Source organism: Homalodisca vitripennis, chromosome X (genome assembly GCF_021130785.1).
Source record: "Homalodisca vitripennis isolate AUS2020 chromosome X, UT_GWSS_2.1, whole genome shotgun sequence".
Classification (NCBI taxonomy): Eukaryota; Metazoa; Arthropoda; class Insecta; order Hemiptera; family Cicadellidae; genus Homalodisca; species Homalodisca vitripennis.
Window position 1 is genome coordinate 136940621 of NC_060215.1, and position 25366 is coordinate 136965986.

The window sequence follows — 25366 nt, forward strand, 5'->3', positions numbered from 1 at the left end:
AAAATGAACTAAAAATATATGGCCTACAGTCATGGTATTTTTTGTCGCTTTTATCCATATTTACTTTGATGTTTTGTTTGTATGTGTTATTTTTTATTTGTAAACTTTGACAACCCTATCTAAATCCTCTTTTACTTTATTAACCAGCTACTGTGGGCGTCCCACGTCCTGACCCCTGTGCGGGACCGTTAAACAGCCGTGTATTGAGGAGGTAGTAGTAAGATTATGAAGGCGTTCATTTTACCGCAATAACAAATACTATTGAAAAATATTGATAATACATTTTAACACAAATAAATGTGTTAAATATTTATTTTTCAATAAACAGCACAAAGAGAGCTGTTTTTTTTAAAAAGAATTATGGCATAATGACACTTATTGACGTAATATAACAAGTTTCATAGGTAGTTGTAAACATTTACGTTTATACGTAAAACGCTTGTCTGGTAACTTGTTCTTCATTAAATCTTTGTCTTACTCTAATTAAATATTTTATTTATATTAATCCTAGATTTTTAGTCTTTCTTTAACTAATAAATATATTTCATGCTGTCTAAGCCGGTAATTACTGTATTTTTTATCATTGAATAGTTCTGAAACATTTCGATGATAGTTTTTTAACAAGTTTATACATAAAATAGGCCTATGTATTTAAATTTGGTTATGTTCACATAATTGTATGCGCCTTGAGTCAGAAACTGTGACATGAGAGTATTTTTATGCGACAAAAATAATTTTGGCAACTCTGTTTGGGATGTCGCAACAATTTAAAATGTGGTGTTTTTTTATTTGTATCCCTCGTACACTAAGCGTCAAGCGATTGCATTGTAAAATGTTCAGTCTGTATGTAGAATTTTACAGTAAACATTGAAAGCAGCAGACTGAGTGTGTTGTTTGCGTGGCGTATAATTGTTGATGTCCATCTAACTGGCAAGCTATTTTTGAGCAATTTGCACTTTTTTATAAAACTCTTTAATTATAGTAAATATTTCTAATAGGTTTTATTTTGTTAAAAATCCACTAAAGAATACTGTGATCTACACAAAATAAGAAATGTCAAATTTCTTTTGTAAGTGAACATTATAAAAACCGGATATAAAACATTAAAAGGGTGCTGGAATGTACCTAGGAAATATAGTTATATAGTGTATTAAGGATCTTTTGTTGTTTCCAATTCATAAAACTACCTTATTAGAGAAAAGTCCTTTATATATGGGTATTCGTGTGTACAATAGTTTGCCAACACCATTAAAACATCTTGAAGAAGCTCAATTTCATAAATGTATTAAAAAAATATTATTGAAAAAAGCCTATTATAGTACAGATGAGATATTAAATGACAAGACAATTATATTTTAAATAAATAAATTTATTTAAACATCCCAGCACATGCACAAGCATAATAAGTGTGTATGTTGAATACTTCTGTCTTACTTTTAGGAAATTCCACTGTTTTACTTTTAAATTTAACATTGTTTATTAAATTATGACAATGCACCTGTTTGTATTACAAATTGTAATAATGTTCAAATGTAATGTGCAATAAAGACTTTGACTTTGACTTTGACTTTGACTTTGAAGTAGCGCCTTCAACTCCCAGGTAGGCCAAGGCTCAGGGGTCAGGACGTGGGACGCTAACAGTAATGATAGAACATTTTTCCATAACGTGTATTGGCCATCTACAACATTTGGAACTGTTTTGACAAGGAATATTTTAGATCAACTTATCATGGGTTTAGAAAATGGCAAGGTAAAAAAATTTATTTGAGGATAATCATTGGACCTTTTGGGATTTTGTAAACAAAAACATGTCCACTCCGTGTCTGGAATGAATTTATTTAGTCTAAGTTATTGCAAGCAGCTTTTTGCTTTAATAGAATTATATAATTCAATAGTAAAAACATTATATTAATGGTTAATATTAACATTGCCTTGGCAACTAATTCCTTGCTCACGTGCAACATTTTGAAAAATACTGCAGTTGGCCAACAGTCTACGGTCGGCTCTAACGGGATAATGTGACTAAACATATCGATCAATAAGTTATTATTGTTTCTCAAATGATAAATCATGTATTTAAAATGTTTTCTGATCAATATTTTAATCTGAGTAAGTTTTAAATTAGAGCAAATTACCAATGTTTTCTTTCCAATTTATGTATTTTGAAATGATCCAAGTGTTTGGTGTTGGATCAAAACATACACTTGTGGTTTTTGCAAATTACAGGTATAATTAATAAATTTATGCTGCAGTAACACATGAGTAAATAAGCCAACTAAGCTTGAGCAACAACGGTTTTGTTTTTAAATGACTGTTAAACCATCCTAGAATGTTCATTTTTATTTTATTGAAATAAAAACAAAAAGAAAAATATATGTAGTAAACTCGGGGACTTCAATTGATGTAACATTTTGTAATAAACCATCCAACTAATGTCTGAGAATATGTACAACGATAATTTTTCAAACAAGGTTAGTTCTGCGCTGTAGAAGTGTCGAAACTTTATACATGTTATAGTACACCTAGTGCTGTTTTTATTTAACTCCAGATCTGGCAGTTGATGTCCATCTAACTGGCAAGCTATTTTTGAGCAATTTGCACTTTTTTATAAAACTCTTTAATTATAGTAAATATTTCTAATAGGTTTTATTTTGTTAAAAATCCACTAAAGAATACTGTGATCTACACAAAATAAGAAATGTCAAATTTCTTTTGTAAGTGAACATTATAAAAACCGGATATAAAACATTAAAAGGGTGCTGGAATGTACCTAGGAAATATAGTTATATAGTGTATTAAAAATTCCCAGATAATAAAGAGTTCTAAACTTATTCCAGTTTAGTTTTCAAAAATGTATAGTTTTATACGGGTTTAAAAAAATACACCACTTAGGACAAAAACTAAAATAGTGCGTAAAACTCATAATTTGTTACCATGGAAACACAAATTTCACCAAATAAAATTATAGCACAAAACACATGACTTGTTATCATAAAATACTTTTGAGGAATTATCATAACTACATCAATAAACACAGTTTATGTACTTCAAAACATTGGTATAAACACGACTGACTGCTGCATAGCACTACTTACAACGCACGGACTGTCACTGCATCATAAACAATAAATAAATATACCACGTTATTCAGCTGTTCATCACTTTTCCAATGGTATACACATCATATAATTGTCCACTCCCATGATTACTGTAATACGTGACAACGAACAATGATCCATCAATTGGCACATTCCGAGAACAGTGAATTATCCGCACATCGTCGGTAGTAGAGTTAACTGAGAGGATAATGTCAACACCACACAGGGAAGTGAATCTTCCAGCTTACTTCAATCAGATACTGTATCAAAACAATCTAATCCCTTTAAACGAGCAATTCTTGTATATATAATCTGAATCTCGGAAACGGCTCCAACGATTTTCATGAAATTTAGTATGCAAGGGTTTTCGGGGGCGATAAATTGATCTAGCTAGGTTTATTTTAAGAAAACTTTGTTTTAACTGTGTTTTCAAGCAATGAAAAACTGCTACAAAGTCAATATTTACTGTTTACATTCTATAGTAAATGACATCTGATGTATCATAACAAGAGAAGTAAGCAAATCCTTACAGCTGTTGTTTCATCAGAAATGCCAAAGAGTAAAAATAAAAATTTGTGTATAAATTAATTAAGGTTTAAATCGAAAGGAAATTTTGATTGTAATATAAGTTGATAAATAATTTTACTCCTTTTAAAATTAAATCTATTTACCTATTTCATATACTTCGTTCCACACTTACTGCTAAAGTCAATTGCCTGCAAACCTTAACTAACATTATACGAGCTGAAAGGTCTCATGATTTAGCTGTTTTGACGTCTACAAGATTTGTGGCAGCGCGCGGCACGTTTAGCTACAAAAAAATTATGAGCAACAAGAATAACGATTAGAAGAACAAAGGCATTGAGACGGAAGACATCGTAGGGTTTTAGAACTTAATAATTATATACCGACATATAAATGTGCCGTTACTGCAGCTGTGCAATATCACACCTTAAGACCATTTGAAATTTTGTGTATCCATTGCGCGGTACATTGCATTACCCTTAGGACGGGTTTCTAATCGCATAAATAGAAATTCTTTTGGTGACTGTTGTTTGCATAGATAAATTTAATGGAGCAACAAAGATTTTCAAATAAATTAGTGCGTCTTTTTTTTAAACAGTCATCCATATTCGGAAGAGTTCCATAAAAAAATAAGAAACATGAAAGCATCTTTTGCTCTAGCATCCTTTAATGCAGAAGATGACAGAACAATAAGTAACCATGGCATTTATAGTTTTATCGTTTGCGAACAAATATATCATCAAACGAATCCCAAAACACGATTTACCAGAAAAAATACCGAGCGAAGCTCGGTTTCCTAATATTATAAACTTAACTCAAACATTTAACTATTGGAGAAATAATGGTAACAGAATCAAGAGGAGAATGTGAATATGTAGTATACTACAGTTACTGAAAATTATTAACACTAAGTTGTAAAACTCAGGCTACTTCCCAACGTTGGGAAAAAATACTGATAGAACATTAGCAATATGAGATTTTACCACTTAAATTAAACATTCTATTCGAGGAATAAGAATATAACATGACATGCCTACATATTAACATTTAAAATTTTAATTTTTACGTTTTAGTTTATTAAGTTTTAATAATCTATTACAATATTAAGTTAAGTAGTCACCATAGACTAATTTTGACTTGGCATGTTTCTGCACAAAGATATTATTATTATTGTATTAAGTCTTATGATCATATGTTTACAATAGTAAAACAGTTTAGTTTGTTTTATGTTTGTAAAATATATTGATTTTTCATTTTATAAGTTTAATTGATACTGCAAGATGATTTGAGCAGCACCATGGATAACAGCTAATATGTATGTAGATGAAAGAAGATCCGAAAATTCAATATTTTACACTAATGAATATAAGTCTATATGCACTTATTAATCATATATAATATTCAAAACTGCTAAAATGTTGTCAACTTAATAGCACTGTACAAACTGGTAACCAATAAAGGTGAAATAAACCAACTTTCATCAAAGGAATAAACCTGAAAAGATTATTCAAAATTTAGAAAAATATAACTAACCATTTCTTTTCTCCTGAAGAGCCTCCGAAACCCAGTGTACATTTATTACAAAATCATTTACTTGATTTACCTTGCTCATCTTCATGGTGATCATGGTTCACAGATCTAGCACTAAGCACAATGGGTCAGATACACACAGAGTCCACACAGTGACTGAACGGGCTCTACCACACTGCTGAGTGGACTAGCAGCCCGGCTCACCTGTGTGATGATTTCATAAATCTAATGGCTGTCCCCTCCCATTGTTTTATACACACTTCTGATAACGTTGTAACTACCAACAAACCGGTTAAAGCATTTGATAATTCAGCTCAATATGAAACAATGCATAACAAGCGATTTAAGACATTGGGAATGTGATAAGGCGTACCTCATTCTTTTATCGTCTGTTAAAGTTAAATCTAACTCACCAGAGTTATAAACCGAGTGAATAAAATGTAACAGATGATCAAAATGAATGTTTGAAACTCCCTTTTAAATTAATCCCTTTAGTTCGTTAAAACTATTACTATATATTTTCTTTACATATTTCACAATATTTCTGATCAATAATCAACTATATTCTATACTGACCATTATTATTTAGATACTTTCTACTTGATAACTGAAAAGCTTTCTCGTGATAACTATATATTCTTATGTAATATATATATTCATTACATTAAACTACATATTAAATTAAAGATATAACTTACAGAACGTGTGATATAATTTTAACTTTTAGTGATGTGGGCTAGGTAGGGGAAAGAAAATATAAATTGGGTATTTATACAATGGTAATACGCAAAACAATGGTATGTGTAGTTTTCAATTTATACAACACTTTTTGATAATTTCATAAAGTTGTTGAGCATAAAAGGGTTGAAACACACCCATTTGATGCCTTAAATTGAAATTACCTTCAACACTAAATTGACTAAAAAATATGTCCGGGCATTTACAACTTTTTCCACTGATATTGTCTTTCAATTCCTTTTAATGTTTTTTTTTTTTTTTTTTACCAAGATAAAAGTTGAAAAATCCTTTTTATTGTTTTAATGTATGTTGAAACATTGTTTAAAGGTTGGTAGCATTTCATTAGTGTATTGTACTGTACATAGAAAAACCAAAAAGATTAAATTAGAACTAATTATTTATATGTAGCTTTATGATAGTAAAAAGTTTAAATACTGTAACAAAAGCTTCAGTTTTATTACTGGAATATATTAACAAAGATTTGGGAGGGGGGGATCGATTCCGACTTTCATAATAAGAATAGACCTAATAATAATTTAAGCACATGTGTTGTGTAAATCAAAAGACACCTAAATATTTATAAAGCCCAGGTATTTATGAACATTGAATTTTTAGCCTGATTCGTATATACATGGGTACTTTACATCTTTATTTATACTAATTTTTATTTTTTCCAATTTGCCATTCTTGGTGGCTAAGTGGTTAGCACCCCAGAAGCCCAGGTTCAAATCCCAGTTTGGACAAACCATTTCCCACTAATCTCCCATCAATTTATTTACAATACTCTTTTTGTTAAATGTGTTAGGAGATATGATTTCATAATACACTATAATTATTATGTACAGATTTGATAAGTATTTGAGGAGATCAGAAATACAATCTGGAATATATTGTCACACGGTGTATCTTGAGGCCCAATCTAGGGACCAATTTTGCCTATAAAATATATAATCAGTTCTCTCCGCAATACCAAAAATATAATTTTGTTTACTCCTGATGTAAGTGCTAAACCAAAAAAAATCTATTCCAGAACTTACAGCTTTTACTTCCAACACAAAGAGAACAAGATTGGTTCCAATTAAACTCCTCTATTCCAAGCCGAACCAAGATGGAGACTAGTAAAATTGTGATTTATGTGATTTATGAGAGGTATACATGAGGTGGGCGAACCATTCGTCTTGCCTTTAAGTGTCGCCAACCGCAATACCCACAGGTATTTTTAGCATGTTTAACCTTACCCGGTTTAAGAGTCGACCAGTACTCCCGAAATACCGTCTTTATGTTTTTGAATCCCATAACATATCCTGTAATGCAAATTCCTAACAATAATGATATACTTTCAAACCGTACACCGGGAAATTAAATTTCCAACAAAATCATGAATAAATCTATACAATTTTCTATATTACCTTTTCTTCATTAGCATTTTTTAACATTTTACTTAGGAGGGAAACTAGAAAACATTAACTAAAGCAGCTGGTTTAAGTTAGTATATTGCAATGTTTATAGTAATAGATGACCGATAGTTAAGTAGGAAAGTAATGTGTCAAACTTTGGGGGACAGAAGGTTACAGAACTCTGCAAGTATATATCCCTACCATATCAAGAAACAAATAATAATATCACTCTTATCTTCACAACAATCTTTAGAAATAAGGGTGCTGATAAGAATATTTGTCAGAAATACTGTCTTTCCAATAGAAATTAAACCCAAATTCCCAACAGGAAGCAATTTAAGCAAACTGACTGAGTAACCAGGGTAGGTTTGGCAAAAAGAGTTTCTTGCCAGCAGGGGATACCATGATAATGCATAAATGTATTAGAAAATAAACATTTTATAAAAAATAATGTTTATGACAAATTTTATAAAAATGTAAAATAAAATCTATTTCTAAATATCTATGAATTATATGCATACATTCAGAAGATTGGTAAATCATTTTGAGAAGATTAGTTGTTCAAATTAGTAGTCACAAGCCTACAACCAGCAAAATTGGAATGTGCGTGCAAATTTCAAAATAATGATAAGAACAAATGAAAGAAGAGTAGTGTTCAAAAAACTTGGAAACTGAAAATGAGTTTTCCTAATATTATTATTCTCAATTATAACTAACTGTGTTCAAAATGAACAGTCTATGTTTCTGGCTATTTATAAAATTGCAAGTCAAAATTATTTGTTGCTATGTTATCTAGATGTCATTACTGAAGTGGTGAATAATCAAAATCAATGATGAACAAAAATTGCATTTATTCTACAAATGTTATTTAAATTAATTAACTTCATTATTTATTTACATATGTTGTTGTGTTCATTTATTTGATGAGAACTTTATAATTAAAAACTGTAAAAGCCTAATATTCTTGTTCGAAAGTTGGAAGGTAAATTTATACAGCAAGGTGAAAACAAACTAAAATTAATGTTAGAACTCTTAAAACTATGTTGTAAATGCATCTGAGTCATTCTTTGAGTAAATTCCTTACAATGATATTTGTACTGCATTAAGTTGCATTGCTGGGAAATTTCACAATTTTTTCTTAAGGAAGAGGCCAACCTCTTTTTAGCTTTACTTTGCCCATCCTCATGGGCCACTGGCCTATGCGAGGTTCTTATCAAACAGAACATGGAGGAGAGTCGCCAGAGCACAAGGTCGACAGTACTAATAAAAAGTACATTTGAACTTGCGCTATCTCTAATTCAGACCCAAAGTCAGACACCCTTGGCCGCTAGGCCACTGGCTCTCCAAAACATCTAACACACACATCAATTGTATTTATTTTAAGGACTTTATTCAATTTATAGCTTGTAATTCCTTGTTTAATTGCTTACACGAATACTGATCCTGTAACGTTTTTGGATACCATATATAATGATTTCTAAAAAGTGATCAACAGAATCAGTTAACACTCACAAAATCTATAGTGTCAGAATATGTTTCTATACTTGTGCTGTTTGATTTCACACAAACAAAATACTCATGATAAAAGAATGAAACCAATGGAAAATAAATTTATAGAATACCTACATCAAATTTGTATAAAAATATAGGTCATATGGACAAAATATATAGACTAAATATCAGGCCATGCTAGGACCACCCACCATTAAGTTTGCAACAGGGTTTTAGTTGGGTTTATTTTCATACAGTTTCATATTCACAGCCCTTTAAAACAACTTTCCTGAAGACAGAAAAACAGAAATTTTATTATTATTCCACAAATAGTAGTATGCGTTTAAAGCAACAAGTTGCGCTACCCATCTTGAAATCAGGACCACGGAAAATGGCAACAGATATGAAATTTTTACAGTATGTATATGAAATTAGACTGAAGAAAATGACTATATGAATATATACAGAGCCCATATATTTTACGATTCAATTATATTGCACTTGGCCGTTTCTGTCACATATGCGTTTAAATAACTAAACATAAGAATTGAATACCAAGTACCTGTCAAACGACTTTTATTTACATTCATTAAATTTGTATAAATTTATATATATATAATGTATTTGTTTAAGTAATATTTAATTCTAATAATTTATAATTCATTTTCCTTGGGTCTGACTACAAAATTGCCCCAAATTACCCCTGTAAATGCTTATAATAACTATTGGAAAGAGTGATCATATTTTAAAAATTTATCCCGTCCGCTGTTCTCAGAGAAATATTTTAAAGGGTTATAATTCTGAAATTTAAAAAATAAACCGAACCATAAATCTGGTTGCACCATAATCTTTTACAAATTGTATTGATTTTTAATATTTATTTTTATTTGGTAAAATAACTATACCACATCCAAATGTTTTAAAAAGATTATGGTTATTATTAATTATGTGTTGTAATAGTTACTTACTCGTATGTAACACACTGGTATAAAAATATTCAAGAAATTTAAGTTTTTCAGTTATAAAGACAAAATTTAAACCAATAACTCTGGACTAAACAAGACCAAATTTAATGTTATTCAGGAGAAGCTGATTAACTACGATCTATCTATTAGTAAGTCTCAGGAGTCAGCTGTAAAATTGTGATTCCTAAAAATGCAGGTAGATTCTTTAAAATGTGATGGGACGCGATAGAATTTGTCCCATTAAAGTCTTTAAATGAGAACATAGCAAATGAAGCAGAGTATTTGCAAATGTTTAACTTATCCCAACAAATACCCATCTTTAGGGAAAGGGTAAAAACTCTGTATCAGTAACCGACTATTTTTTCATGTTTGACTCAAGTAAAATCTTGGTGACTTTTCTCTTAGAAATGACATTCATCAATATCCTATTAGAGGCAGCTTACATTTAGATCAGCCGTACTGCAGATTAAACAAATCACAATCTATGTATTCTTTTATCCGTATCCGTTTCTTTAATAAACTACCTCTTATCAGTCATAACATTAGGCTTAGTAATTCAAATCAGTGGTGTATAGATGGCTGTTAACTAGACCTTTTTATAGTATAGATGAATACCTGGCACTGTCTGAGGTAGATGTTTCTTTTTAATTTTAAACCTATCTGTATTGGCCCACACAAATGTTTAACTGTTTTAATTGTATGTTATTGTACTATTTATTTATTTATTTATTATTCAATCTTTTACCAATTTTATTAATTTATATTCTCTAGAATCTATTAATACATGTATTTATAGTTGATTGTTCATGCTTAGTTAAACATAGGATACTGTTATTTCATCTCGGCCAGTCAGGTTTTCACTTGAATTAACATTTAATTTAATATACTGCGATCTAATATTCTATTGAAACTTTAGTGATGATGTAAATGCATTTTAATGATGTTATGATGACTAATAAAGTTTCTTGAGTAACCCCATCATGTAACATCTCATTTTAAATATCATGATTAGTGGTTAAAATTAGAGCTCTCCAAGTTGACTCTGTCAACTGAAGAGTATCCATGATGTATAACTGAAGTTAGATTTTGTCTTTGTTCAAACAGCACAAATTCATAAGAAAAGAATAAAAAACTTTCTTTGGTGTTAGTTTTGTCTCATCAAGTCTCTTTATTTGAGATATTACTTGATGGATCACCTAATTTAACCCTCAATTTGGTGATCAGCTGATATTCCGTTGATTTGTATAATTTGCTGGTTGATGTATTACAGTATACATGTATACAGGTGAATAACCAAATAATTAAAATACCATTGAAAACATAATGAACATTCGAATCACATGATGTGTTTGTTTCTCTATTTTAATTTTGACCTGAGTATTAGGTGCCGAAAAACAGGGAAAATTAATTTGTTCGTTTGTGTGTTGTTATTAACATGCAATTATTCACAGCACATCTTGTTCATATAGTTACTTCCAGTAAAAACATTGTGTTTAGAAATTTATTTTTATTGATGTAGTTATAAGTGCTCAAGAGTGCATTATGATAACAAGTGATGTTATTTGCTATAGTTTAATATGCTAAGATTTGTTTCCATAGTAATGAATCATACGTTTCATGTACTACTTACAGTTTATGTACTAAATGTCACATATTTCTCAGAAGAGCCATATAATAGATTTTTTTATAACCATAAATTTAGAGCATTTTGGATTTTGGAATTTTTAACTTATTAAGTTACATATAACTATACATTTTCTAAAACTAGAAACATTCTGGATGTTTTCTCATCATCGATTTTTCAGTTTATTCATATAACTATCTTTCCTAAATACAACCCACTCTTTCCTTATTTTGTACAACCGGTTTTTATGATTTTGAATTTCAAACAACTTTTATATATCTACATTATGGATAGTACTATACATCATAGCATTCTCTTTAGTTCATGTGAGCTAAAGTATTGCAAAGTCATCAAATTGCTCAAAAACATCCTGCCAGTTAGAAAAAAGACAAAAACTTATTCAAGGACTAATATTTTTGGACTTTAGGGACACCCAGTGTAAGTGGTGGTACCACGTTCATTGCTGAAAATTGATCACAGAACATTTCATGAAGAGGACATTAACAATGTGGTAGAATTTAGACCAACATTTTTTTGGCTAATTGAGACTCTTTTCACACTAGATGATGAGTTGCAGAGAAGTCAATGGTCCATGCTCACTGTAAATGACAACAAGTACATCACTAGCCATATAATTGCACATTGCAATATGACATCCACCATACTTTCTGTATTCATCCTAAAATACTTATTGTAGCCACTGTATACATATCCCATATAATATACACACATTGCCTTAACCGATTTACTTGACATTATATAACAGCATTATTTATGTAGTATTGTAATTAATATTTAATATTTAACATAATTATATAACACATCAACCATTTTAGAATATCAGTTTTCAAGCAATAACTTATACAAAACTTACATTTTATGACTTCTAAATTCTTTTATTCTGGAATTTAAATAATTTTTTAACGCGCTTTAGTTGTAACATTATTCATTACAAATATCTGAGGGTTTGTTGTTTGTGTTTACCTTTGTCCACTTGCACATACGTTGTACAAACCGTGTGTATCGTTACATCTGTATGTTGCTAAATTTCAAAGAACTTAATGTTGCTGGGTTTGACTCTAATGAAGAGGGCAAAGATATATACACTTAAAGCAGGAAAAATGAACTAAACACTGTGAGAAATTTCCAGTTTTAGTTCTACATCCGAACACAGGATCTAATAATTTCACCTAACTGAAACTGATAATGTATAAAAAAACTAATAAAATAATGTATAAATAAACTAATATAAAAAAGATTACATGGAAACATTTACAATATAAACAGTAAATTTTAGTTTAGGGTAACAGGAACCTAATATATCACCTATGAAGTGTGAGTACTTAACCACAAAAAAGAAAAGATAAGGAAAAACAACAACACAGCTTTCCTGGAGGGGTCGTTAGGACTATGAAGTCCTCCCCTTCAATTGACCTCAACACAATAATTGTTACAACAACACAACACACAACAATACAACAAAACAATTTATAATTATTATAAATCAAAATATATAAAAAGTGTCTTACGGGTAACCTGACAAACTTCTCAGTTTCCTCACATCAAAATAATGAAAAAAATTCATATAAACATATGTCTGGAAACGCTTTGTTATCAAGCTACAGCTAGCAAAAGATTTCGCTCAATTTTCTAGGAAAGGACGGAAATAAAGCGAAACTGATGTTTTTATGGTGTAAAGATAGTTTTAAATTAATTGAATTTTCTGTATAATAAACTGAAAAATTGAATAAAATACGTCCCAGACCTGTAAGACCACCCATTTTTGAGGTATCAGACAAAATATACAAAAGATAGTCTCGAAAAACATTCTTTGTTTAGATTTGAAGTACATTAACTTTTTAAAAGGGTATTAAACACACAAACTTTATAACCAAAACTTATAGATAATGTAATATATAGAATGATGTAAAATAGGCCTATAATAAAGAAACACAAAGTTAAAAAATTTAATGTTTGATTAAATTAACACATGTGAAAAAATAAGACAGAAAATGAAATATCTGTTTATTTAATTAACGCTCTTCATAAAAATAAAACATTTAAGGAATTTTTCAGTCATGTACTACAATAGTTACAAAAAGTTTAAAGTATAAAACATTGTAGGTTGAGAAACAAGATTTTAAAAATACAGCATCATTTGAAATGCTTCTAGATTATTGAAAATGGAGAGTTGGCAACACTGCTGCAAAACTTCATGAATACAAGTTATTATTGTACAGCTATCCAACAATTTAGATATTGAAATAACTCGTCTATCATCTTTGGTTTATGCAGTGTATGTGTATGATTATATTATTTTTACTTTATTCATGTTTTTTTATGACAAGATGCCATTTACATTTCCAAATCAAGAGTACACAGATATTGTTTTTGTCTATGGCTTTGCCAATGGAAATAGTCATGCAGCTAAACGTGAATATGAAAGACGATTTCCGAATAGAAGAACACCTACTCATGTAACATTTGCATCGGTTTTCAATAACTTACAAACAAATGGATCTTTTCCAACTGTTAATTGTTCGAGAGAACGTCCTGTAATACAGCCTGTACATGAACAAGATAATATCATTGACATGATACAACACAATCCTCAACGTAGCACTCACCGACTTTCAAATAGATTAAACATATCTCATAGTACAGTATGGAGAACACTGAAAGAAAACAACTTTTATCCATATCATTTACAAACATAATGTAAGTTGTATTTTATTCATGGACGAATTGATGTTTACAAGAAACGGAATTATAAATTTGAAAAATAGTCACTGGTGGTCAACTGAAAATTCAAAAGCATTTGTAGAGTCGAACTTTCAAAATCAATTTTCGATAAATGTATGGTGTGGCCTATTTGTTTTTGAAAGCCGCCTTACTGGTCTTGTGCACAAAGACTTTTTAGAGAATCAATTGCCAGTTCTACTTGAAGATGTACCACTTGAAAGAAGACATCACATGATATTCCAACATGATGGCGCACAGGCACATTATTTACAAATGTTAAAGAGCACTTGCAGATAAGTTTTCCAGGCAGATGGATCGGTCGAGGTGGATCATAATGGGCCTCCTAGGTTCTCTAATTTAAATCCCATGGATTATTACCTTTAGAGACATTTAAAGCAACTTATATAAGCAGAACCAGTTAATTTCAAAGAAGAATTATTAAACCGAATTTTTAACACTTATGAACTACTTAAGAACGACCGAGATGCTATCACAAAAGCTACACGTGTTTTCGTTAAAAACACTAGATTGTGCATAAATTATCATTTTGAGTACCATTTATAAGGTATGCAAATTGGAATAAAAGATTAGCAAAATCACCAATTTTGTTTTTACAAAAAATGTTTATTTAATGAAAATATATTGCATTTTCTGTCTTATTTATCGTAAATATTAAGCATTAATTTTGTAAACTTTGTGTTTGTTTATTATTGGCCTATTTCACATCATTCTCTTCAGAATTATATTATCTATAAGTTTTGGTTATCTGGTGACACAGATCGCATCACACCTGCCACCCAAGCAAAGATTCTCAGTATTTTGGTACTATCCAGAGCCCACTATTTTTGGAACAGTTTTTCTTACCGGGGACTTAAAAAAATTACATTAATAGGAAGAACAGACAGTATTTAACTTACTGTGAAAATTACGTCATGACAATTGGATCTTATCTTCTACCTCCCAAAAGGAAGCGACGTCGGAGAGAAAGATGCCATTCTGTCACTATGTACTACTTGTTATCTAGGGTAAATAAGTTGGTAAATATATAGCCTATAGCAAGCCTACGTGCGTATTATAAATATAAAATTTTAACGAGTGCTCACATGATGTCAGCTTGAATTTAGGTACTATCTCGAGTGTAGTTTTTCTTTTTTCACCAGAAGTACAGGGCCACGGAAGTCCGCACTGATGTCCAGGGGAATTACCAGTCGGTACTTTCTCGACCTCAGATCGCATGCCAGATCGTCCAACGTAATAATAAGTAGTACTTAGGGACTTCATTTCCTTTTGGGAGGAAGAAAACAAGAACCGACCGTCATAATGACATGGAATTTTCAGATTAAGTCAATTAAAGTCTGTTCTTTCGAATAATGTAGTTTTATTAGTTCAGCAGTAAGAAAAGCTCTCCCAGAAATAGTGGCAAAATCAAACTTAAAAAGCAACCACTGGTGATCTGTTACTACCACTTTAAACAGAACAACTCATGTAGTGCTCAACTTACTTTGGTTTGGTAAATCAATGTTCTGAAAATGACATTATTGTTATCATATTCTGTCGACCAGAAATAGCTGACTTTGGATGAATGTTTCAGCGTGTAAGCTACTTGGTAATGAAGCAGGTTGTCCTTGAAATTGATAGAATCAAGGTAAATATATTGTTCTCATTCACTCTTTCTCTTTGTAAGAGCGACCAGAACAAACAGAAGAACTATGGGATAGGCCGAAGTGAACATCTACCGAGTTGTAATGTCAAACAAACTTAAATCACTTAAAAACCTAACTACAGCATGAAATTCCCACTAATCACAATGTTTGTAATGTTTAACAGTACCATAAGCCAAGAGAAGCAATCATATGAAAATAAAACTGTACTTTGTTATTATTTGGAGTCCACTATTTGTTTTACAGTGTTTCTTACCGGGGACCAAAAAAATTGCATTATTAGAGAGGACAGACTTTATTTCTGGTCAACAGAATATGATAACAATAAGGCCATTTTCTAAACACTGATTTACCAAAGCACAGTAAATTGAGCACCACAGAGGTTGTTCTATTTAAAGTTGTCAAGAATCAAGAAATTTATTGCAACATAACATCCACAGTTATACAACTATATATGTTGTGTGAACAGGTTGCTTGTCAATAATAAAGGGTTTTAGAAGGGGATTATCACTTTTATCCATTCCTACCCGCCGTTCCACTGTCTTTATTAAATCTGCACTGACACTGCATACTAATTTTGCATTGAACTGGTCAAAATCTTGGGATATGTTCTCACTTCAGAGCTATGGTGAGACTATTTTTGAAAGAGTTTTTCTAACTGGGAATCTAATAAAATTACATTATTTGAAAGAATAGACTTTATTTAACTTATTGTGAAAATTCCATGTCATTATGACAATCGGTTCTTGTTTTATACCTCCCGAAAGGAAGCGATGTCAGCAAAAAGGATGCCACTCTATCACTATCTACTATTTGTTATAGGCTATATAAGTCGGTAAATATATAGCCTACGTACGTATTATAAATATACAATTTTAATGAGCGCTCACATAATTTCACCTTGAATAAAGGTTCTATCTTGAGGGTAGAGACTTTATTTAACTAATTGTGAAAATTCCATGCCATTATGACAATCGGTTCTTGTTTTATACCTCCCAAAAGGAAGCGATGTCGGCAAGAAGCATGTCACTATCTACTACTTGTTATAGGCTATATAAGTAGGTAAATATATAGCCTACGTACGTATTATAAATATACCATTTTAATGAGCGCTCACATGATGTCACCTTGAATAAAGGTTCTATCTTGAGGGTAGAGACTTTATTTAACTAATTGTGAAAATTCCATGCCATTATGACAATCGGTTCTTGTTTTATACCTCTCAAAAGGAAGCGATGTCAGCAAGAAGGATGACACTCTATCACTATCTACTATTTGTTATAGGCTATATAAGTCGGTAAATATATAGCCTACGTACGTATTATAAATATACAATTTTAATGAGTGCTCACATGATGTCACCTTGAATAAAGGTTCTATCTTGAGGGTAGAGACTTTATTTAACTAATTGTGAAAATTCCATGCCATTATGACAATCGGTTCTTGTTTTATACCTCCCGAAAGGAAGCGATGTCAGCAAAAAGGATGCCACTCTATCACTATCTACTATTTGTTATAGGCTATATAAGTCGGTAAATATATAGCCTACGTACGTATTATAAATATACAATTTTAATGAGCGCTCACATGATGTCACCTTGAATAAAGGTTCTATCTCGAGGGTAGAGACTTTATTTAACTAATTGTGAAAATTCCATGTCGTTATGACGATCAGTACTCGTTTACTGAACCATAGTTATCATACAAGAAATAGAAATAATATGGCAGTAGCCCAACATAACTTATATTTTTTGTGTAAAAAACCAATATACATAAGAGCTAAATTTTTTTATTTGCTGCTAAGCAATATACAAATAATAGAAAATAATTAATTATTTTTTAAAAAAACTTAAAAGCTACCTAACTGACCTGCCGTTGTACTCTTTTTCTGAATTTTATACAATTCACAATAGTTTTTAATATCATTAAAATTATATTGTGTTAGATTTAGTTAGATACTAATGTAAAGCATATTTAGTAAGCCTAACCGTTTACTTTCTCGATCATGTGACGCCATTCATATTCACCATGTGTAACAATGAATAAAGATTTTTTCTGATTTGATTACTTCCTCCCAAATGGAAGTGATGTCCCTGAGTACTACTTATTATTATCCAATGTAAGTAGGTTTAGATTAGGTTTTCATAAATATATTACTAGTACTGCTAAAGTTAAGGATAACCTTTAATAGCACTCACATGATCTGAGCTTGCATTTGGGTACTAGGCTAACCCCAGGAAGAAATGTGGGCTGGTGCCAAAGGCGACAGGGAAGTCCATGCTGATGGCAAGGGAATTTTCCGATCAGTACTTTCTCGACCTCAGATCATGCCCCAGATCATCAAAATTTTCCAACGTCAGATCACGTTGGACAAACTGGCACATGATCTGAGGTCTGAAAAGTACCAACTGGAATTTCCCGTTGACATCAGTGTGGAAATTTAGTGACTGCGTACTTCTGGTGGAAAAAGAAAAACTACCCTCGAGATAGTACCTACATTCAAGATGATATCATGTGAGCACTCGTTAAAATTTTATATTTATAATACGTACGTAGGCTATATATTTACCTACTTATATACCTATAACAAGTAGATAGTGACATCCTTCTCGCCGACATCGCTTCCATACGGGAGGTAGAAAACAAGAACCGATTGTCACAGTGACATGTGATAATACGTACCTATCAACTAATACAAACCGTTAAAGATATTTACGAGCGCTCACGTGACTATCGCAAGGTATGTTTTACTTTACCGAAGGTGCCTGCAAAGCTTGCACTGATGATCAGTACTTTCCCGACTTCGGTTCACGTCCCAGATTGTTCACTGTGATCTTACGTCAGAATAGTTCTGACATTACCCTGCACTTTTAGCGAAAAAAGAAAAACATTCCTAGAGATAGGATCCAAATTCAAGCTCAGATCATGTCCCAGATCATCCAAATTTTCCAACATCAGATCACGTTGGATAATCTGCCACGTGATCTGAGGTTGGAAAAGTACCAACTGGAAGTTCCTGTGGACATCAATCAGTGCGGAAATTTAGTGACCCCATACTTCTGGTGAAAAAAGAAAAACTACCCTCGAGATAATACCTAATTCAAGCTGACATCATGTGAGCGCTCATTAAAATTGTATATTTATAATACGTACGTAGGCTATATATTTACCTACTTATATAGCCTAAAACAAGTAGTAGATAGTGACATGCTTCTTGCAGACATCGCTTCCTTACGGGAGGTAGAAAACAAGAACCGATTGTCATAGTGACATGTGATAATACGTACCTATCAACTAATACAAACCGTTAAAGATATTTACGAGCGCTCACGTAACTATCGCGATTGATGTTTTACTTTTCCGAAGGCGCCTGCAAAGCTCGCACTGATGATCGGTACTTTCCCGACTTCAGTTCACATCGCAGATTTCCACCGTAATCTCACGTCGGAATAATTCTGGCATTACCCCCCGCACTTCTAGCGAAAAAAGAAAAACATCCCTTGAGATATGATACACATTCACGCTCAGATCACATGAGTCAAGTAAATGTTACTTTTAACTGTTTTATTTATTACGTATGTATGTATAGTCTAATAAAAAATAGTAGATAAGGACCGAGTAGGCTCCTTCTCGCCAACATCGCTTTCTTTTGGGAGGCAGGAAACAAAACCGACTGTCAAAATGACATGTAATTTTCAGAGTAAGTCAAATAAAGTCTATTCTCTCTAATAATGTAATTTTTTGGTCCCCAGTAAGAAACAATGTTAAAAAAATAGTGGCCTCTGAATAATACTAAAGTACCAGCATCTTCAGATCTAATACACACTACATGAACGTTTAATGTAATTACCAGCAGGTCTATGAAACCTCGTTCAGAGACCTAATGGCCAAAGTAAAGCCGTACTTTTCCACAAATAGTAATTTTTAAAACATATTTTACGCACTAAAATTAAAACAGCAGATCTTTTATCAGATAGTTACTCAAAATATTATACTTATAAACTTTAATCCAACATAAGTTTCTAGTAATTGAACAATTAAAACTTAATTAAGATGTGTAGAAAGTATTATGCTTTATCCTTATTTTGACATATTCTAATATACCAAAACCAAATAATATAATGATATTATCCAAAACCTACTTATAAACTTCATTGGATTTGATAAGTATTTTAAACATGACATGAAAACGGTAAAATCAATGCAAGCCTAGCCTAGCTTTCAAAACTGACAAACGTCAAATATTTAACCACATGAGACTGTCAACCATTATTTTAATAAGATCATAAAACATAATTCACTCAATGTTTATGCTTACGTTTAAATACCTAAATATAGTTTAATTAGGAAATGATTAGTGGCATAGTATGATAATATGACAATATAAACAACAGTGATATTGACTTACGTGTGTTCGGAGTAACTTGGAAGCAATTAATTTTAGACGAATAACTAAAGTTGAGACATCTGCATTAAAAATAGCGGGAACTGACATTACAAATACTCAAAACCTCCTCAAATTAAATAGTTTATTTCCTTTATAAGAGTCACAAAACAAAACAAAACCTACAACCAATCAAACTGGTTAGTATTTAGAAGTGGAATGAGTAGAATTTCAGTATAGGGTTTGCTTGCTTATACGGTTGCATGGAGAAACAAATCGGTTTTTTTTCTTTTCTCTATGATGTAATTAAACATTTTGTGTCAAACCCTTATAAAGAAAACAGAATGAAAAGATACCATTTCGCCTTTTAATACACAAAATGTATGTTCGTTATTATTAGCATAACAACCATTAATTGGGCTGTAGCGAAGCCCGTCACTAAAAAGACTGGAAAGCATAACTTTTTTTGTCTATCAATCTAGATATGCGAAATAAACTGTTTGTAATTCATTATAATTTAGAATTAATAAAACGTAAATCATTTTTCTAAGTTTAGGTTTAAAACAATTACTGTGCGGGTCCCATCTAAGTTTTCTGTCAATAATAATTAATTATACCTAAGTACTTGTACAGCTACGAACACGCTCTGGGCCTGCTCATTTATATGTCTTAAGACGCGATATAGCTTTAGATCATGCTAATCTATTCGCTGTTTCATTTTCCACGAACCCTTCATATGCCCAGGAACAGTTCAGAACAGTTCTGTTGAAGACACCCAGAGCCTTGAGTCTGATACAAATTCTAAGGTACTTCTAGAAGTGTTAGAAACACGAAACCTAGCACGTAGTTGGATTTTGCCGTGAAACCACAGGGAAAAGTCTGAAAAACCGGATTTTTTAAAATTTTAAACAGAGAGGTTTTTGCAAGCTTTATATAAATGCAAATTGTAACATAGTTCTAGAAGTGCTAGACACCTGAAATTTGGCTCAAAGGTAGCTTTTAACATATAATACACAGCAAAAGCCTAAAAATCGGGAATGTTTACTTTTTAACCCCTCAAAACATTTGTGAAATTTTACACTTTTCATCCTTCCAGACTTTCCTTTGAAGCCCGATAGCGAGCGAACCGTTAGAGCTAGCTCGAAGTTGGGGAAAAATCGTTAGTCAGGAATGAAGTGAACTACAAAAAAGGTCCAATGACTTTTCTCTACATCTTTATGTATTAACCCCCGGTAAAATTAACCTCCCACCCCGGAATTTCCTGGTATGACCAAATAATCTCCTGAGTAAATTAAACCCTCTGATGTCTAAACCCTCGGTAACATTAAACCTCCCCACAGGGAATTTCCTGCGATGAATAATTAAACTCCTGAGCAAATTGTACTCCCTTAACCACTTAAAATTCTAACATAGGATCGGGTTTTATTATATTTACACTTAACAATTCACAATAGCTGACCAGTGCAGACTTTTCTCCCATGCTGTGTATTGGCTAAACCGAAACTCGTAGCTAAAATCCGATATCAGAATCAAAAGATTAAATTAAATTTCCAACAAGAAAGGTCCAGTCACTTTTTCTCGTATCTCTAACGGTTAAGCTACAAAACGCCCTCAAAGACCAAAGTTTGGTTGAATCCGGAAAGAATCAATAAAATAGGTCTACTTTAAACTTCCAGATCCCTAATCTAATGCTCGGACTTAACCTGTCTCCGAATTCCGCTTATCCCCGCATTTAGCCAACACCCCATTTAGGGGCCTGGGGGCGTAGCCCCCAGCGAGCCGAAGGCGAGTAGTAATATACATTCTCATGCCAGCTTGAACACAAAGGTACAGCTGCTGATAGACAACAGTGCATTTTTAATATTCAATAGTAAGTATATTGTGACCTCTACTGTTTTATTGATAGGAACAGAGTTTATTCTTTGAAGCAGTCTTTCAACACTATGTTCCACCCTGCTTTTTATGTGGAAATGAATGAGGAAACAGCCCATAAGTTCAACATATGAGGTCTTAAGTAGCTCAACAATAGCCGTCAAATGGTTAATCGGAAAATAAACCACAAGGTCAGGTCAAAGCGCAGTAACAGCTGAGACGGATGGAAACTCATAAGTTCCATCTTCTAAGATTAGAGAAAATAAATATGTTCGCTAGTTCATGTTATCTATATGACATAGCTTAATGCTCTTTATTAAGTAGGCGATGAGAACATATAATGGTAGAAGAAACTGTTTGCTTCTATAGTTTCTGGACACTAAAACCTTGTTACACTTTTCTACGAAGGCAAATCCCAAATGTGGGTTTGTTCCACATTTTCCAATCAAAATGTACCTTATAAAATTCATAATATTAACAAATATTGGGGCCCTCTAACCCTAACACACCATGTAGTTGATGAGTTCTGGGTTGATTTAGGAGTCTCCAATACACCATAACTGGCATGGTATTGCCTAAAATCTGAAATGTATTGCTCGATATAATAACAATTATTTTCAGATAAGACTCCTAGTTGAATATTTTGTTCCCATTCTTGTTTGCTGTCGATTTCTCGCCGATCGTCAGATTTCATTTCATTACCTTGATGTTAGTTTTAAGAATGGCCATTGGACCCTGATTCGGTATCCAGAGAGGGAAGATCATTTCAGTCAATCAAAAGTTCATTAAAGATTATTAAAAGGCTTCCGACATTGGATGGGATATTTTAAGTTCATCAAGAAAGTTAACTTCGTGATAAAAAATCTTTGACTTCAATATATAATTATTGTTACAAGCAATTGTTGTGGGAAAACAATGAGTTGTCATTATTCTCATCCAGTGTGCCGTTTATATATTCGAGTAACTCGCCCTACAGGTTAAAATACTTCAAATGAGGAAAATACACGATTTAACTATATAAACATACAATCGTATACACAGAAATTTAATTAACGCTTACACATTACGATTATAACTTATTACTTCCTATTATTTCAGTATGAAGCATACAAACAGATCCGTATTGATACTATTTGTATACATTTAAAACGGCCAATATGAAGAGGCAATTAAAATACTACAATATGTATTAAATTTTTAATCTTTTCAACTATCGCACATTCTTGAAAACTAACTATATAAATCATAATTGTATAAAGATGGTGAGTTTGGGCATTGATTTATATGTAACATAGTTTCTGATTAAATAATAAAATGATTTGCTTATGTTCAAAAATTTTGCTGAAATAAAATAAAAAAAGTAAATTTATCACTAACCGTAAAGCTGTATTCTGAAATTCTCACTCCAAACAAGTACTGATGCAGGAATTTATGGAGTAGAATTAAGTAATAGAATAAATATCAATCCTAAATTGTACTGGTGTTTCTAATATAGTAAAATAAATTGATGAAAACATTATACACAATAAAGGATAACTAATTAAATAAACACAGGATTTTATACATGAGATATGCTTATATACAATTAATGGGTGTCATTTTCATAATACATTTAATCAATCGGAAAAATAAACTTAAAGTAATTACTTTTCACATATCGCCAGCCTGCAAATGGTTTAAAATTAAATTAGAATTTTATTTTTTAATAAAGTTCAACAAAAGTGTTTGTATTTTTTTACTACATCATTGTGCAATGCGTTGGTCGTGAAATCAACACATTATTGTAATGGGTACTCATTAAAATTATTCTAGTTATATGTTTTTTTTTAACAGACAATATTAATATGAAAATTACAAAAAGCAATCATACTGTGTATTTATGCAACGGTGAAAGTGACACATCAGTCCTATGTTTTGGACCATATATATAAATTAATAATATGGATTATTTTGTAACATTGTTATGGAACATGGTTAACAGCCTCAGCAGACTCAAGGTAAAACAGGACTTTAGGATCGGCCTACGCCCCTCGTTATCTCTTAGGCGTCAGCTGCGTCCTCTTAGGCGTCAGCCGCGTTCGATAAGAACCTAGACTGCTGACGTGTTCTGCGAAATACTCAGATTCTCGTCGCCTTATCTCAAAGTCGCCACTGTGTTTCCATACTCAACGATAACATTTTTCCTTCGTGAACAACACGTGTTCTATGTAAGATCTTTCACAATCCACGGTAACCACACCCGTACTTCAATCACTATAAAATATGACAAAATTTTCTACTCCTATGGCCGTCTTGCGTTGTTTCTTCTCCCTTCTTCGATGGTTCTTAATGCCTCTAAATGTTCAAAATTTAGCTTTTAACCAACTTTAATAATTACTTCTTAAACTGAATACTCTTATTCAATAACAAATAGCATGTCTGATTTTGTTTCTTTAGTAGGGTTTGATATAAATATAAAGTATTTGTGGCATAATTTAGGAAGTGTATGGCCAAGAAATTACAGTTGTTTATTTTTATTTTAGTTTCTAGATACGATAATTATTTTTATACATAATTGTTTATTATGACCAATATGATATTTGTTATAATACAACGTATGAACATTGCCAAGAAATAGTTGTCGCCACACACTAGCCTCTGAGGCGTTTAACTTCATGTATGTGTACTACGTGTGTTTGTAAGATTCAGAAATAAATCTGATCTTAATTTGATTTAAAACCAGGTTTAGTTATTTTTTATGTGTAAATAATACTAAATTGGTAGTTCTTGTCTCATCACATAAATAATTTGACTCTATTAAAAAGTTAATTATTTTAGTCTACACTATGTCCCATTAACTTTTTTGTATCCTTTCAGTCTGCAATAACTGTAGGAATATTTTGTACAGCTCCGTAGTCACATCTTTTGGCATTGTCCAAACCTAAGTCTATTTCCAAATGTACAAAAAATATTTTTGGTACCCCATTTGAGTATTTTGAACATGTTTCAGCAGTAGCTAAATATTAAGTGTCAACTCTTTCTTAAATTATGCTACACAAAATGTCACCTCTTTCTTAATTTGAACTACACGCATTATAAGAAATAAAAATGAAATTTCCAACAGGGAATTGAGCTTTGCTTTTAATGCATAAATTAAATTGGTTCTCACGTGTAAAAGTATAATATGGTTGATGGGTGAAAAAGTCAAATTAGATAAAGACTGACACAGTCTGTTGTAATAAGTCATATAAGTCTGGGCTCCTATTCGAGTCACATGTTTGAGGAAATTACTTTCACTGTGACAAATTCACAACTCAAACTATAGCAAACTCATACAATACTAATTATTTTATTTCTCTA

At 31.7% G+C, this 25366-nt stretch overlaps 1 protein-coding gene across 3 annotated transcripts in view; it reads right to left on the minus strand.

The window, feature by feature from the left end:
• The window catches only part of LOC124369887 (E3 ubiquitin-protein ligase SIAH1B-like), a 49410-nt gene extending 28985 nt beyond the window's left edge, over positions 1 to 20425 (minus strand). For 2 of the 3 annotated variants that reach the window (XM_046828028.1, XM_046828027.1), the window contains exon 1: positions 20180 to 20425. The gene's annotated coding sequence lies outside the window, so the exon portion shown is untranslated. The remainder of the gene's footprint in view (positions 1 to 20179) is intronic. The other variant, XM_046828029.1, reaches the window with a different exon arrangement.
• Between the last annotated feature and the right edge of the window lie 4941 nt (positions 20426 to 25366).